The sequence below is a fragment of the Pongo abelii genome, chromosome 4 (assembly GCF_028885655.2).
Source record: "Pongo abelii isolate AG06213 chromosome 4, NHGRI_mPonAbe1-v2.0_pri, whole genome shotgun sequence".
Classification (NCBI taxonomy): domain Eukaryota; kingdom Metazoa; phylum Chordata; class Mammalia; order Primates; family Hominidae; genus Pongo; species Pongo abelii.
Window position 1 is genome coordinate 121,275,774 of NC_071989.2, and position 18,848 is coordinate 121,294,621.

The 18,848-nt window shown below is 39.3% G+C and overlaps 1 protein-coding gene across 5 annotated transcripts in view; it reads right to left on the minus strand.

The window, feature by feature from the left end:
• The window catches only part of MCC (MCC regulator of WNT signaling pathway), a 498,353-nt gene that overhangs the window by 207,449 nt on the left and 272,056 nt on the right, over positions 1 to 18,848 (minus strand). Inside the window, 1 exon segment of one of the 5 annotated variants that reach the window (NM_001131104.1) lies at positions 14,562 to 14,802. The exons of the other annotated variants lie outside the window; for them this stretch is intronic. The gene's annotated coding sequence lies outside the window, so the exon portion shown is untranslated. 5 annotated transcript variants of the gene reach the window in all.

Consider the following 18,848-nt stretch of genomic DNA (forward strand, 5'->3'; position numbering starts at 1 on the left):
GAAGCAGTGAGGCCGGGCATGGCGGCTCACGCCTATAATCCCAGCACTTTTGGAGAGCAAGGCGGGTGGATTGCTTGAGCCCAGGAGTTGAAGACCAGCCTGGGCAGCATGGCAAAACCATGTCTCTATCAAAAATACAAAAAGTTAGCCAGGTATGGTGGTACACACCTGTGGTCCCAGCTACTCAGGAGACTGAGGTGGGAGAATCACCTGAGCCGGGGAAGTCAAGGCTGCAGTGAGCCGTGATCGTGCCACTGCACTCCAGTCTGGGTGACACAGTGAGACGCTGTCATAAAAGAAAATAAGAGAAAAAAAGTGGTGAACACAGATGTGCTTGCATTTATCCCAGTCTGGGTGAAACCACATTTGCAAAAATTGTAACTGAGACAGCGAAGGAGACCTGAGCTAACCAACTCCATCTGCTTCTAACCTTCAAGCACTCTTTGTCCATTCCTGGGCACAGGACAGACTAACTTTGGGAGGAACTTAGTTTATGGTTTAGCTTTGAAACGAAGATGATAACAGCCCTTTCCCAAAACAATTCCCCTTCTTGCCTGGGGACTGGACTGCCTTTGCAGGACTAACAAATTAGTCATAAGATTAGAAATTATGGTTTAGGAGGCATGCAACTGGAGGTTATGAGATTCTAAACCTCTCCAAATTGCCTCTGGCAATAATATTACTATTGTAAAACCTAAGATCAGTGCTTGAGATATTTTGCAGACCCTGCACTCCATGGATCAGCTGGCACCACCCAGGCGGAAACACTGGCTCATCTGGTCTTGTGGCCCTGACTGAGGAACTGACTCAGTGCAAGAGGTAAGCTTCAACTCCCTATGATTTCATCACTGACCTGACCAATCAGAACTCCCGATTCACTTCCCCCACCCCCCCCACGACCACTAAATTATCCTTTAAAACTCTGATCCTTGAACATTTGGGAAGACTGATTTGAGTAACAATAAAACTCCAGTCTCCCACACAGCTGACTCTACATGAATTACTCTTTCTCTATTGCAATTCCTGTCTTGATAAATTTGTCTAGGCAGCAGGCAAAGTAAACCCGTTGGGTGGTGACATTAGGAAGGGGGAGATACTTTTGGTCTTTGTTATGTGTATTAAGATGCTGGCTGTAGGTTTTTTCATAGCTTTCTGGTGTCAGGTTGAGAAAGTCCAACAAATTTACAAGAAAAAAACAAACAACCCCATCAAAAAGTGGGCGAAGGACATGAACAGACACTTCTCAAAAGAAGACATTTATGCAGCCAAAAAACACATGAAAAAATGCTCACCATCACTGGCCATCAGAGAAATGCAAATCAAAACCACAATGAGATACCATCTCACACCAGTTAGAATGGCAATCATTAAAAAGTCAGGAAACAACAGGTGCTGGAGAGGATGTGGAGAAATAGGAACACTTTTACACTGTTGGTGGGATTGTAAACTAGTTCAACCCTTGTGGAAGTCAGTGTGGCGATTCCTCAGGGATCTAGAACTAGAAATTCCATTCGACCCAGCCATCCCATTACTGGGTATATACCCAAAGGACTATAAATCATGCTGCTATAAAGACACATGCACACGTATGTTTATTGCGGCATTATTCACAATAGCAAAGACTTGGAACCAACCCAAATGTCCAACAATGATAGACTGGATTAAGAAAATGTGGCACATGTACACCATGGAATACTATGCAGCCATAAAAAATGATGAGTTCATGTCCTTTGTAGGGACATGGATGAAATTGGAAATCATCATTCTCAGTAAACTATCGCAAGAACAAAAAACCAAACACCGCATATTCTCACTCATAGGTGGGAACTGAACAATGAGAACACATGGACACAGGAAGGGGAACATCACACTTCGGGGACTGTTGTGGGGTGGGGGGAGGGGGGAGGGATAGCATTGAGAGATATACCTAATGCTAGATGACGAGTTGGTGGGTGCAGCGCACCAGCATGGCACATGTATACATATGTAACTTACCTGCACATTGTGCACATGTACCATAAAACCTAAAGTATAATAATAATAATAATAATAATAATAATAATAAAAAAAAAGAAAGTTCCCTCTATTCTTAAATTCCTGAGAGTTTTGAGGGTTTTAATTTTAAATCATGAATGCATGTGACATTTTGTCAATTCTTTTTCTATATCTATTAAGACTCTTGTATCACTCTTCTTTAGTCTGTTAATATGGTGATTTACACTGATTTTTGAATACTGAACCAGCTTTGCGTTGCCAGGATTAACCCCACTTGGTCATGATGTATTATCATTTTTAATATATTATTGGGTTTGATTTGCTAAAATTGTCTTTTTTTACATCCATGTTCGTATAGATATTGTATTGCTCTGTACTTTTCTTTCATTGTAATACATTTTCTGATTTTGGCATTAAGGTAATCCTGGCCTCATAAAGTTCCTAAGTGTTCCCTCTACTTCAATTTTTTGGGAAAGAATTTATGTAGAGTTGGTATTATTTCTCAAATGAATTCACCAGTGAATCTAGGTCCTCTCTTATAACCAAAGTCACAGAGCCAACTACAACTCATTTGTCAGATGTTAAATGTATTAACAGGATAAAAATACGTTTGTAATGGAATGTATAGGAAGAAGAGATTAATTCTCACTGGGGGAGAAACGAAGAGAATATTCAAATCACATTTTGAAATGGCACATATTTCTGTTGTTTGACTTATGGGGCAATGATACAGTGTCAAACACTCTGCTAGGAGCTGGGAATGCAAAGGTGACCAAGATACAACCGCTGTCCTCAAGGGGACCACTGCACCCAGTGCACTGTCAGGGGAAGGAGATATGGTAAAAAGAACACACAACCCTGGGGTAGGATGTAGGCATCTTCAAGGAAGGCTCTCCTGTGGGTATGATACCTGAGCCAATCAGAGATTACAAAGGCGAAGAAGGCAAGGACTATTCCATCCAGCATTGCAACTCAGCACCTAGGGCTCAGATATTTTTCTGCAGGTGAGCTTTGCCAGACCACTGTGAGGAAGTCAAAATGTGTATCCCAGGCAGCCAGGACTTCATCGATAGGGACAGTGACACACGTATAAAAATGGGACACAAACGAAGCTGTCAGGGCGGCTTCAAGTGTGATACAGGGAGTGCAAGAAGATGAGGTTGAGAGGCAGGCAGGAGACTTACCATGCAATGTCTCATGTGCCTAGGGCAGGGCACTGAGAGCAGAAGTTGCTGATGGCCCATAAGCATGTTCTGTTTGTGAAATACTTGAATTAATTACCAAAGTTTAAAACTCTGGGACTTCACAAAGTTGGGTTTTTGGCTTCTCTTAAGAACATCTGGCCATACAGAATCCATGATCCCTAGAGTTGAAAAGTACCTGTTCCCCTTGGAGCTCTTCTAGTTCTCCAAGGTCTCAACATATTCTGGCCCTGGGGATGTGTTTGAATTTCTGAAACTGTTATTAGATAACATCACTCTGGGGATACCGCCAAGCCTGTAACAGGAAAACTGGTGGCAAAGACAGGGCAGGAGATCCAACAAGTCTATATTAAGGCAGTGGAAGTATGAACTGGAAAGGAAGAGAGGCTACTTGAAAATTTTTTTTAAAGCAGGGATTAAATGGTAATTGGATAAAGGGTAAGGGAGAGGGAGAAGTCAAAGTTCCTAGCCTAGACCACAGAATGGCCGATCTACAAAGAAGGGCAGAAATTGCTAAACTGGTCAGGGCAAGAGGGGCACAAGGGCAGAGAAAACGATGCATCATTTGTTCATAGGTTTGTTTCTGTTACCTGGCTAGAGATTTGACATTTAACCAAAAAATAAGTACTTTATTTTCAGTACATCTAGCCTCAAAACTGACACTCCCCACAAACCTTCTGTCCCACATACTGGCATTTTCTCCCTGCTTGCAGGCCAAGGACTCCTAGGCCTTCCCCATGTGAATCACAAGCTCCTTGCTCTGCTGCTACATCAACCAGCAACACTTCCTGGGACTCACCATTTCAGATCTTTTACAAACAATAACTCAAGGAATGCTCATAGCAATTCTTGGAGGAGTAGGTATTGTTATATAGTTTTTGTTCTGTTTTGAGACAGTCTCACTCACTCACTCTGTCACCCAGGCTGGAGTGCAGTGGTGTGATTTCGACTCACTGCAACCTCCGCCTCCCAGGTTCAAGTGATTCTCCCGCCTCAGCCTTCCGAGTAGCTGGGATCAGGCACACGCCACCACATCCGGCTAATTTTTGTGTTTTTAGTAGAGATGGGGTTTCACCATGTTGGCCAGACTGGTCTGGAACTCCTGGCCTCAAGTGATCAGCCCGTCTCGGCCTCCCAAAGTGCTAGTGGCCGTGAGCCACTGCGTCCGGCCAAGTATTGTTGTATAGTTTTTATAGTGAATGCATGACAACTCTTTTTCTTTATTCAAAGTCTGAATTGGAGGGGCCTGAAACAAAAATGCCTGTTTTCCTCAGAGGAACTGCCCTCATCCTTAAGCATTTTCTAATGGTGGCATAACCACTGAATCTTTTCACAGCACTGTGGGAAGATCAGAAGACTTTAAAGTCTCCCAAACTTGGTGAACTGTATGTTTTCCTCTGTGTAAATTCCAAAAGTATCACCACTAATCCAAACAACAGCTCTTCAAGCAGGAGTAAATAGAGGAAAAACCTCAACTGAAAGGTCAGGAAAAGGACTTTCCTGAAGTACAAATAATGGCCATGTCTGGTTGCTACTAAGTTCAAATCTTTTACAGATGCAACAAGATAAGTCTAAGTTCACACTCCCATTCACAAAAACAATCCAACCAGGGAATATGAAAATGACTCCTAAGGAAAAGATTTGCCACATCATCAATTACATAGGGCAGACAGGCTGAAAATTGAACAGAAGGTGGTATGTGGACCATGGTCTGAGAGGTACCCAGACAGGATATAAGAAATGTAGGAGTGGTGACCCTGTTCCTAGTTGATCTTATACTCGGTTAAAAATAAAAAGAAGCTGAAGAATGAGGCCACATCCAGAAGAGCCAAGTGACTGATATGTCTGTGTAATACTTTATTTATCATCCAAAGCTTTATACACATTGCTTTACTTGGTGATAACCTCTGAGCTGAGCACTTCCAGATTCTTACATAGAGTCAAAGATGTCAACATCATAACACTAGTTCCGATCTGACTTCATGTATGACACGTACGTGTTTTCCTGTATATTCCGTTGAACTAATTTTATCAATGACTTTTCTTCTAAAATTACCCTCAACGTATTCTGACAGCCACCAACCTAAAGATCTCAGTTCCAATCCACCCAGGCAGTCATCACTTGAATTCTGCCACCATTTAGAATTGCTCTACCTCTAAGAGCTCAATGTCAAGATTCTCTTCTTCAACCAAAACTTCTCAACCAACCTTCCACTTTCCCCACCTCACTCTTACTAAACTTTCTCTGGGCCTCCCGAGTTACCTTCTGGAATTTACTGAAAGCTGGTGACACTGATGACATTCTCCTAGTCACTCCCTCTGAATACTCACACCCTCATACAGCCTGAACTTAAAGAGTACTTCATGAATATATGCTCCATGGAGTCCTTCACCATCTTGATCTTCTAACACAATTACAGTAAGAGGATAGGAATCACTACTCAGGAAACCTATACCAGGCACCTCCTCTGTTCCTGGTTCACTGAAGCGTGCTGCATAGTCACGAACACAGGCTCACAGGCATCCCAGGAAGGAGTGAGAACAACGGAATGTCAGAACCAGAAAGGATATTAGGTGATTACATCTGATGTCTTAACTTTAGCGATGAAGAAACCAAGGTTAAAGTGAGAGAGCTGGCAGGTGGTAGAGGTAACACAAGAAACGTCTTGGGCCAGGTGTGGTGGCTCGTGACTATAATCCCAGCATTTTGGAAGGCCAAGGCAGGCGGATCACTTGAGGCCAGGGGTTCCAGACCAGCCTGGCCGGCATGGCAAAACCCTATCTCTATTAAAAATACAAAAAAAATTAGCCAGGTGCGGTGGCAGGTGCCTGTAATTCCAGCTACTCAGGAGGCTGAGGCTGGAGAATTGCTTGAACCCGGGAGGCGAAGGTTGCAGTGAGCCACGATTGTGCCACCGTACTCCAGCCTGGGCTCTGTCGCTAAACAAACAAACAAACAAACATTTGCTTCCCCCACCCCCAGAAAGGTAACACAAGAAACCTTTAGGGAGAGGAAAAAAGTTTTATTGGGATGAATTTATTCTATTCCATGGAGTGGAATTGAAGGGCTAGGATGGGACCAAAAACAATGACTCACAAGGGATGAATGTAACTGGAAAGGCAGGGGCCATGATGGAGAAAAATGAGATGTGCTCAAATTTTAGTTTGCAGTCAACAGGAAACCCATGAACATATGTGCACAGGAGTGCAACAAGGTGAAAAGATTCCTGGAGAAGTGTTGTGGCACCCATGCAAAGAACAAAATCAGGCTTTCAAATGACAGCCTTTATTTTCAAATTAAATTATGTGTGTGTTTAAATGTCACAACATTTGCAAGTAACTAACAATTTAGTTTGAGGGGCTAGGGTCATTAACTACCATTTTAGAAGAAAACATGTTACAATTTAAATGATTTCCATATGCTTTTCAGGAGCTTAAATTAAGCTAATTGAATACTTTCATAAACCAATAAGGAACAATATCCCTTAAAATGTTAAAAGTATTTATCTCTAGGATATAAAATTATGGGTAATTTTAGTTTTTAAAATTCTAACTTTACAATGTTTTATTTGTGGTATTATTTATCACTGGTGAAGAGGCCTTATAAGGTAGTCTTGACTCAGGCCTGAGTTCAAACTCTGTCTCTGCTGTTAACCAGTTGAATGATTTCAACTTGCTTATTTCAATTATCTTAACAGTTTTTACATCTGAAAATGGGGATAGCTATACCTCACTTGTATATTACTGTGAACAATTAAGAATGTATATTTTGTTATTTGCTAAGGATAAGGCAATGCAGTTATGACAGGGATATTTAACAGTAACAGAGACACCCAGGCTCATTTTTTCTTTTACTTTTTCGATGTGATATGACAACTTACTTCTAAAAGAGACTAATTAAGTGACTTTGTTTAGCATTAGAGCATTACAAAGCCTTAAATGGTTAACAAAAATGCCCATAATATTTCTCTAGACACACTTGAGACTCTTGAAGTTATCTCTACCTATTATCCTATCTCTAGAGTAACTTCTATCAATGGTATCCCAACACCATCTTCAAAGAATATGTTTCACAATATCTTCATTGCACCAGAAAATATAAGCCTGTTCAAGTCTGCCAAATAATCTGGTGTTAGGCACTGTAAGAAGTATATAGCCATACCTTAGATAACTCAAACACCCATTTTCCACATATTTCTTTCCTGAAGTAAACCATAATTTATACTAACTCAAATTATTTACATGGTGCCTTCCAGCTAGAGAACATGGTTCTCAAATTTGAATTCAGCTCCTATCCTATAGCTGTGGTGCCTATTCATTCATGTAACTAATATTTGTACTTTAATGATTTATAGAATAATATCCCTTCCATTTAAAAAAATCTTTAAAGAAAGCCAAATTATATGTTTCTATAGACAGCAGAACATAAGCATGTCTAGAACAAACAATATGGGGATGGCTTATAAATTTTTCATAAGCAAGATCCAAATCTTAAAACTACTGTATAACTATAATACTATAAAGTAGGAGATGGATGCCAAACACATTCCATTCCTATAATAAAAGTAAAAAGTAGTCTCTTTTCCCCTACAAGATCTATCATTTTCCATTATTCTGCATTTTTTAGACCTGTCATGGAAATCCTACAGTAAAGAGAATCTGTAAAGGAAGACTGCTCATCAGCTGTCAGTCTGATCTTTCATTCTCGGACCAATGCATCCTTCTAGTTAACGGCTGGTCTAATTTAGCCAAACCCAGGTATTACATAACAAGAGATGATGCTACTTTCAATGAAATCACAAGGTATATGCTTTAGCCCCAATAAGCCTGGGCTCAATTAAACTTAATAGATCAGAGAATTTGCCTACTTAAGTACGTGTTGAAATTTGCTTCCCAGCCTAAGACACTGACATCACAGGAGAAAACCCTTAAACATTCTGAATCGGTACAGGGCCTGCTACGACTTGAATATGGTTTGTTCCCACCAAAATTCATGTTGAGGTATGGTTTCTAATGTAATGGTGTTGAGTGGTGTTGGGAACTTTAAGAGGTGTTTGGGTCCTGAGGGACCCATGCTGTCTCATGAGAATGAGTTCTTACACACGCACACCTACCATACACACACACACACACACACACACACACACCCCCCCAATGGTGCTGGAGAATTCAGGCAATGGAGGGAGTGGTAAGAAGGTTATTGCCAGACTTACAGAAAGCTCCAAACGGCCTCAATGATAAGGTGACATTTGAGCAGAGACCTATAGGAAGTGAGCAACAAGCCTGGGGAAAGCGTGGCTCTGAGAGGTCGTTGTTGAAATGCTAGAAGAACAGCAAGGTGACCAACGTATCTGGGGAAGCAAAAACAAAAAGGAAGGTGGAGGTGGTGGTAGGGGTAGGGTATAGATCATACAGGGCCCACTTTCAGGACTTAAAGGCCTTTATACTGAGTGCAAGGGAAAAGGGGTTTTGAGCAGAGGAATAACATGAATTGACTTATATTTTAAAAGAATCACTCAGCTGCTGTGGTAAGAACACACTGTAGAGGGTAAGGGTGGATGCAGAGACCAGCTACAAAAACAAGAAACACAGAGCAAATAAGCCATCAAAAACAGGTGACACACATGCTCACAGCTTAGCCGTGGGTTTGGTGACAGATTACTGTGGGGTATGAAGAAGAAGAATCAAGAAACACGTCAATGTTTTTGGCCAGAAAAAATGGAAGGATTGGGTTGCCATTTACATATATGGGAAAGAATGTGGAGTCCAGAGTTTGATTTTATCATGTTTAGTTTTAAATACCTATTAAACACTGAAGAAAAGATGATGAAGAGGCAGCTGAATATGATTCTGGAATTATGGCCTGGGCTTGCAGTATGGACTTAGAGGTCAGTGTTCGGATGGTTTTTTACAGCCCTGGCACTGGGTGAGAAGAGGTGGGAGGACAGCGCTTTAGGACATCCCAACGTGGTGGATGGGGAGGGGCTGAAGAATCAGCGGAGACCAAGAAGGGATAGCCAGTGATGTGAGAAAACAGCCAAGAGACAGCTGTGTTCTGGCCACACTGTTATACCTGAACTAACTGCCTATTTAAAGTGTTCAGAATCTGAAAAAATACTGCTGTTTCTTTAAAGAAGTATAAGGTTAAATACCCTGTAAGTAAATACTTAATGATAACTAATAGCAACCAGAAACTGCAATCAGATGTTTTTCCAAACACCTAATATTGTGAAATATTAGTGATTTCAATTAACACACAAATGGAGGAGTTAGCTTAAAAAGAAAAGATGAAAAGTTTTCAGGTCAGCAAAAGTGATCCTCCTGAGGATTATTGGCCCAACTCAACCTTTTCTAATGCCCTCTGCATGGGTTTAGGATACAGTCACTCTGGCAAGTGTTTTTAGTGATCTAGAGAACTATTTTGCAATTACAGTCATGTGCTACATAACAACATTTTAGTCAAGGACAGGCCACACATACAATGGTGGTCCTGTAAGATTGTAATACCACATTTTTACTATACTTTTTCTATATTTAGATATGCTTAGATACGCAAATACTTACCACTGTGCTACTACTGGCTACAGTACTCAGTACTCAGTACAGTAACATCCTGTACAGGTTTGTAGCATAGGAGCAACAGGCTACACCATATGGCCTAGATGTGTAGTAAGTAGACTGTGCTGTCTAAATTTGTGTAAGGACACTATGAAGTTGGAACAACTGATTTCCTAACAACACATTTCTCAAAATGTATCCCAGTTGTTAAGGGAAGCATCACTACCATATATGCCACATTTCTGCTCCACTACAATCTTCTCTCTAGCTAATGTGTAGTCAAAGGATGTAAGCAAATTGAAATCCTCGTATGATTCTCAGTCCCCAGTCAAGAAGATGTTAAATAGTGGATTCTAAAAATGGCCATTGTAGAGTTAAATTGCCTAATCCTTTTTCCCACAAAATTAGGGCAGCAATAAGTTTCTTTTGTTTTGTTTTTTTTGTTTTTGTTTTTTACTTTTACTGTTACTGGATGTTAACAGTTGCTTTCATCATTTAAAAATATCTTCATTAAGAATTCAATCTGAAGACTCTCTTAAGAGAGATAACACATCAATGTCCTTGAAATAGGACTCTTAGGTAGTACAATTTTAGATAACAGAGGGAGAGGGAGAGCTTATATCTCATACATAAACAACACAGAACATCAATGTGTTTTCAGAAACTAATCAATGTGATATCACAAATGTTAATAAGAGGGCCCTAATCAAATTCTTATATGCAACATTGCCCATCTTATCATTCCTTCTAGCATAATGAGCTGAAAGCTATAATATCTTGACATTTCTTCCTTTAACAGAGAGAATTTTTCACACTGACTTTTCAGTTCAGCAAAGTTATACTGTTCCAATAAGAATTAAGGAGCTAGTCCACCTAAAGCAGTAAAAATATATTAACATAGCCTAATTTGGAAAAAGGTTTACTCTTCCTATATTTGGAGGATATAAGTTAATGTACTATTTTGCAGATATAAATATTTGGTGCAATGAGGAAAGAACCCCATTGTCCATTTTTACCTCAGTTATGTGAACCTAGCTACATGACTACCTTCACATATTGTGATTTCTCTAAAATGAAAACTACCATTCCATTGACTTTCTCTTCAATCAGTTGAGCTGTATTACTACAGAGGATTGCAAAACAGACCATAATCTCAATTCTTATTATCATGCTCCTACGTGCTCCCCATACCTTAAAGGAATTTTCTGATTCTAAAGAGATGAGCCCAACAAACACTTCCCCAGCTACAGGAATTTCTTGGATTGTAGAATTGATATATTGCAGTCAAAAATTTTAAAGACTTCATTCTGAAAAGCAAATCCTCTTCTCCAAAACTCTAATTCCAGAAACGTTTCGTAAGAGAGAAAAAAATCTCAAGAGCTTGACCTTAAATCACTGGTGAGAAATGCAGAGTAAGCCTTTTTTGTTTTTCTTTTTTACTGAGGATTAAGGTACTAAAACATTTCCCTATTTCAGTGCTTCTCACTCCCTGTGAGTCTCTCCCTTTTCCCATAAGAAGAGAGTTTCCCAGTTTTAGAAATTTCTTAATGTCACACTTCCAACTCTTTAATTTAGGAGTTCAGTTTGTATTACATTCTCACACATCACCAGTAAATATATGCTTCCATCTAAAATTTGTCTTAGGACACAAATCCTTACAAAGTGGTGTCCTTTTGTTTCAGTTTTGTAAATTAGATATTCTTACCAAGTTAAAATGAAAGAGACCTGCTATTTAGCCAGATCACAACTCAGAATATTCATATGACCACAGGACATGGGTGATGTTTCACCCATTAGTCATGGCTGTCTCCCATGTTCACTTTGTTCCTACAGCCAAATATGTTAATGAGCTTTCTCATTAATCCTCTTTCCCCCATATCATCTCTAAAATGGGATTTCCTCCTAGGAAGAAAATGCCAACAAATTTTCTTGACAGCTATGAAAGTTATAAGTAATGTCTCTAAGATAGTCGTGATTACCAATTTGCCAATGTGTCTGAAAGAAATAGCAAAAATATGTATTGAACTTTGAGACAAATATCATGGTTTTGCTGATATCCAGTGGGTTTTGCAAGCTGTCATATTTATTATAAGGCTATTTCACATAGTCAATGTTGCCAATGAACATCCAAATCATTGTCTAACTTAGTAGACTTCAACTCTATTAATCCCCAGTAATCTCTAGTTTTTACTATATATCTGACAACTTATTGACACTAAGTTGTACAGGACCTATATAATTTTGAATTTAAACAACCTCTTGGTTTTACAATGTAGACTCAAACTATGAAATACAATTGCCTAAATAGTTTATCATCACCTCAAGCACAAAGATACTATGTTATTTGTTAACTAGCTTTCACCTTAAAGCAAACTCTAAAATAAAAGCAAAAATAAAATTTATCACTTTTAACATTGAATTTTCTAAACTCCAGGGGAAAAAAGAACAAGCATGAAAGTCACATCCATCCACACTGAAGTAGGAAAACAACATATCCAGAATTGTTTTCAGATTTGCATTTCTGCTTAATCCATTTAATGTAGTATGGTTGTATTCTATCTTCCAATGCTGGGATACTGGGTCTCAGTGGATTTCTTTCAGTGCGTGAATGAGGAGTCCAGTTACATAACTTTTGGAATCAATCTTCCAGAATTAGATGCCTAAACACTAGCACATAATAGCAACAGGCCATGTGAGTCAACACGTCCACACCCTTGCCCAAGTCTATCAGCTTTCAGGCATCTCCTAACACTCCCTTTGCCTCCCTATTCTGAATTCGCATGCCCAAAAAGCTGAGATCAGAGACTCTGTCAGTTTACTTGGTAGTTTTATCACATTAACTTTCAGATTCAGATTAATGCATAATTATACACACATCAATGTACCAACACCTCAAAAAACCTTTAATGAAAAGTACTTTGAAAATTTATTAAAGCAAGAAAGGACCCAGTTAAACACAAGAATATAGAATTGCAAATTAAGTATAATTAATATAATATTTATATGAGGCAGAACTTTCATACAGATCTTTAGAAAAACCCAGACTCTTCACCATGTGCAGAGTGCTTTAAGGAGGCTTGGAGCCAGATGGTCTGGGCTTAAAGCCAGGCTCTACCAGTTACTATGTGACCTGGGGCAGGTTCCTTAAATTCTGTCTTCTCAACTGTAAAATGGAGATGATTTAAAGTATCTACCCAGGAGCAGAACCAGGATTGGAGAAGTCTGAAGCATATGGAGCAGGCAGTTATTTTCAAAGACTTATAATCTTGTGAACCCACAGCTAGGTGCTTCCAGAACTTCGGAAGTGGCCATGCAAGTGAAAAACCTTGAGTCTGAGCTTCTTAGCAACAGTAAATACCCCTCCGTACCTTCTGCAGAAGGTTGTTACAGGGCTAAATGAAATACCTGTAAAGCACTTAGCAAAGCAGCCAGCAGGCAGGCAGTGCTCCATAAACCTGACTATCACTAATATTAGTGAAGAGAGGAAATGAGTGTTATAGGCCCATCCACTTTATCTGAGGCTATCAGGGGAGAGGAAACAAGCTTCTTTGAAACAAACTGTTTTGGAACCACATGGAATATTTATTTACATGGCAAGTTATATCGGTAAATGTATGTAACACCTACCGTGAATTGCAAAAGCTGAAAATACCCATAATTAAGGGGGGAAAGTTGCCAAAAGGTTTGATGTTTTCCTATAATTATCTTAGATAACTAACTGTGATTCTCAAATGTCTACCCCAAATGCCTCTCAATGTCTCAGACTAGAATGCACCTCAAGTCATGAATTTAAGAAAAGGTGACCAAGGTATTCATAGTACCTGCTCCAAACACAAATACGGATGCAATGAAGTTTCCTTAACTTGACAGATTCTCTGAAACACTGGGTATCTTAAGCCCTCATTCCAAGGAACAATCTAATGTTTAGAAAAGGAATAAAATGGCTATTTCCTTGTGACTTATAGTTTTGGGGTGATACTAACTGGCACATATGTGACTTCTCTCTCCTCTCACTGTCCCTTTGTCTCCCTCCACCCCAACTCCAGCCAGATGGCAACAGCATGTCAGAAACATTACTAAATCAACATTTCCTTGAGAATTAGATTCAAATCCATCCTGAGTCACCTAAGATATATTTGGCTGCCCCAAATCCCTAGATTACAAATAACATTTAATCCTAACAACTATGAAATTTTGTCAGTCTAACAGATGGTCTAGGATGACTCTGTCAGAAGCAACTCTGTTCATCTGATCATTCTCTGCTCTTAAATGGAAAAGAACTCATAGGATGGGGAGACAATGGAGGAAAAAGAACAGGGAGATACAGTGTATATGCAAAAAAGTAAGTCCTACCACTCTCTACCACTAACAGTGGAAGGGAATGTTCTGAGCCACTTGTCATTAACACAGAGTTTAAACTTAAAGCTCTATTCTGACTAGCAAATAAAAGAATCACAGGTGCTCAATATTTGTTAACTAAATTTGGTGGTGCTTACTTATTTTCATGAACTGATAGTTTGTGAAAATGAAATGGTCTAATCATCACTTTGATGATAAAAGACATTAAAATATATCAAGAAACCTGTTTATTATATAATACACCGTCATGATACTGACAATTACCTTTAAATGCTCCATGGTCACTTTCAATATTTAGCATATATGAGATGAATTCTTCACATTACTATAAGTCTTAAATCCTATATAAAAATATATATATTTGAATAAAATCAAGGGTCATGATCCTAGCAAGCCAAGGAAAGCTCTGAGAGCAACACTTCAATAAGAAAATAGAATTAACCTTACCACGTTCTTCCTTTGTGGAGTATGACTAGAAGTGGCAACTCTGCATCAGATCACAGTAGAGAAGCACACTGCAGCATCTTCCTATGCTTCAGCATGCCAGGGAAGCCCCCCTAGACGGGCTTTTTACTAAACCCAAATCCCTTAAAAAAGGTCTCTATCTCTACCCATAGTTTCCAATCTCCCTTTAAAAAGACAGAAAAACAGAGAATATCTGTTGAGTGCAGATATTATATATAGAAAACAACTAGAGTTAAAACAGGACTCTTCTTCCTGCCCATTTCCTCAAGGAAACTCAATGCTCCACCCAGCCTTGTGCGTAATACTATACTTCTTCACAGGCCCCAGATATGCAGATGACAAATAGAACACAAGCTACTAAAAGCAGTGGCAGGTTTCTTGTTAAATTATGAACTCTTGGGTTCTAGCAATTCAGTCCCAAGGTACATGAAAGAGACATAAATATCTTATGAAAGGAGATAAAACCAAGGCTTGATCCAATAAGGATTCTTGAGTTCGCTGCCAGAAATTCAGGTGGTAACCTCAGTCTTCTGGCAAACTTCCAAGAGCATGCGATTACCAGCGATGCTCCTTGTAAGTTCTGCTTTTCCTAGGCTGTGCCCAGCAGATTTTCTGGAATTGTTTATGAGTGAGCTGATTCTGTTCCTAAAGCTGCCCGAGGTGAAAGCTGCCATATAAAACTTTAAACTGCTCCACAATAAAAATGGGCTTTTTAAAAAATTAATTCAGAGAACACCACAAAACTCTCCTCATCCTTTTTCACTTCATATTCTGAGTTCTTCAAAAGTCAGACTTCAATGCACTTGGGAAATGAATCAAAGAGGAATTTTTCTCTAAATAAAAACACTAGCCTCTTTGTTAACTTAGATTCTAATTACCAAACACACATACATTCCATATTACTTCCCCAAAGGAATTTCCAAATAATTTTTACATCTGATTAGACTATGCAAGTGCATTAGTTTCTTCATTCCACTAAACAAGAGAGAGGTAAATAATCCTCAGAGGAAAACATCAATTTAAGTGCAATTTAGCACTTGGGAATGAAAAAGATCCAACTCTATCATGCATACAGGAACTGAGTGGGGAAACACAAATAAAATGGTGAATGTGGATTTAACAATCCCGCCATTTGAGGGCACAGTGCTGGGCAACTCTCTCCTGGCCCATGTCCCTTCATGATAAAACTATACAAGGAGATTCAGGGCTTGGAGAAGTATTCCTTCACTTAAGGTGTAAAGAAAATTTCTGGACTGGGCACCATTTCTCCTGCAGAGAAACCATTTCGGTTAAGAGACATTCCTCCAGGAAACTAATCATTTTGAGGGAGTATTCTTTCATTTCAATGTTATGCCCAGTTCTGCAGCTTCAACTCTGCAGAACACAAAGAACTGGAGTCTGAACATGTATCTATTCTGCCTCCTTGACCTGACTTTGGTAGCCGTTAAAATTCGGTCAGGGTCTGCTAAAGTTTTAGAGAGTTCAGAAGATTGAGGAAGCTTTGGTGATGTTCCCGCTACCATTTCCTTGGTCTTCCAACCTAGGTAGGTCGGATTTCCTCATGTTCAGGTTGGGCCCCTTGGGTGCCTTTGAAGAGTAAATTCTATGACAGGTAAAAATGCTGGCTGCAAGATCCTCTTTTAAAGGCTCTCTGATCTGCAGAATGAGCCACACTCCCATGACAATATGAGATGGCAGCTGAGAGGTGAGGTATGCTTGAGCCTAGGTATGAAATAATATTGCTGCATTTGCAGCATAAACCAATATGCTTGAGCCTAGGTTTGAAATAATATTGCTGCATTTGCTGCATAAACCAAGAAGGACACCAATAATCTGGAACGCAAATTTCAATAAATTCTAGAAATGCTGGTGGCAGAAAAACTTTCCGGGACCAGAGAAAGGCAGTATCGAGGATAAGAACATGGGCTCTTGGTACCACACTCCCATGACTAAATCTCAGTTGTATTACTTACTAGCTATTTGACTTGGGACATGTTACTTAAATTTTTTCTGTGTCTCCACTTCCTCATCTGAAAAATGGGGATAATTATGTCTAGGGTTGTTGAGGTAGTTGAAGATTCATTAGATTATGAATTATAAAATACTTACAATGAGGCCAGGCATATAATTGAGTGCCATTATAATGTTTATCTTCACTGTTAGTGTTGCCAACGATTAATATTACAATTTCCAAGTGAGTCACTCTGAGGTACAATAAATGATTAAGCTGAACACCTAGGTTAGGGCAGAGCAGATGAAAAGCCAGAAGAATACACAAAGAGGAGAACTAAGGCCCCTCTCTCCTCAGACTGATCAGGTGTTTGTTCAGGGGGACAGGGGGACAGGTGGGGTGGCTACACTTGGTGGGTGGCTTCGCTGGGAGGCTGGACCAGGAGTGCATTCCCACTCCTTTCTTCCTCGACTGAATTTATCATGAAGTTTTAAAAACATAAAGCTGCAATGAATATACTGAAAGAAACTAGACTCTGAATGTCAGTTGTTTTCACTCTGTCAAGTTGAAAAAATTAAGAAAGTGGCAACGGGGCTCCTGATCCACTGGAAGTCCTTGGGGAATTCATTAAATACTTGCTAATTGACTGAACTTGCCTGTTCAAAGGAAACTTGGAAATGTATATGCCTTCAGGGAATAAATCATGGCGTATACAATGCACTAAGTATCTTGCTTCTCAAGAGTAACCATAGAATATGGTTTATATGTAAGTTAAATATTTAATTGGTATAAATATACTACTGAGATCACTGAGGCAAAAATGTGAACATTTTATTTCCACTTTTCAATGACTGCATTTTGGGCCATTATGCTTAAAGCTAATACCACAAAAATTTCTGAGTTTTGTAGCACAAAAATATTTTAATATGACTTGGTTATTTTCATTGATATATGGAAATAAATGTGTTCCATGAAAAGCAAATACCAACTGCTTCCACTACCCATTTAATGTTCAAAAATATTTTTATGGAAAAACCTAAAACCAAAATGGTAAACCAGGAGAATTGGTGCCTCTGGGATTAGAAGGTCAGAAAATTACCTATCTTATCTCTGCCAAGAAGGGTTACTTGCATTAAAATGACAGCAGTCACCAAGGCACTGGGAGGAAACACGGGCCAGGGGAAAACGGGCCGGCTGTATTTTAGAGAAATCACAAGCACACACATGGGCTACAAGAGAAATTATACTTGAAAAATAAAATGCAACTTCCTCATTGATTAGTCTCAGCTCCGCGATAATTTCTGACTGATTCAGAAACTTGCAAGGCTCTCATAGAACCCAGACAAGAGCTTTGATGTATGTTGGCTGGATGCGACACACTGCTGGTGATTTAATTTTGTCTAAGGCAAGAACACTGAAAAACAATCAGAGTCATCTCATGCCTGAAGTATCAAAAGTGTATTATTTTCCAGTGACAGCAGAAAAATAATTTCCATGAATGAGTATGGTTTGGGGATCTGGGGAGGGAAAAAACTGAAGTAGGGAAACAGAGGTGGAGGAAGTGTGCTTTGTGGATTTTCTCTCCTTTACCAAAGAGAGCTCAAAAATTTCTGGCTGCAAGACTGATATCAGACAGACATCAAGAATGCAGCTATATCTGGCTTCCCTCCTGGCATAAGTAGCACTCACAGCAAAATGCATGCAACCACACAGTCACTTAAAACTCAGATGCAAAAATTACCAGGCTTTGGGGGTAGAGGCACCACTGTTGAAACAGACATTAAATCAAACTGATGAGCTTCTGGCACTTTTCAGAAAGGTAGTAATATTTGGAAACTTTTCTTTCTGTTTTTTTAAACAAAGCAATTATTTCACTAAAAACTGAGAAATGAAGGGAAAATGCCACCTTAAAAAATCGCTATCCACAACTAAGGGTAGAATTTTGTATATTTTATTCCAGTCTTTTCTCCTATTTCCTATTTGGCAATTATACATGACAGATAACCCATAAAAAAGCAAGTCCTGCATTTCACTCTCTCCCCTAAAAAGACTCTTCAATAAAGCTTTTAAAACAAACTAACAAAAAAATCCTGGTGCTTTACAACAGACCCAATTTTGCTTACAGATTTTCCCCAAATTTAAGGTTTCGTTGTTGGTTGTATGCAATTCAAAAATGTAGGCTGTTAATGCTGAGTTCATAGTATAAACAAAGAGACCAGAGATTAGAAAAAAATGTCAGCACATTTGATTAGTTTCATCCTCCCACATGCCGATGGGTATGGGATGTAGAAAGACGCAATACCATTCTTACTATGGTT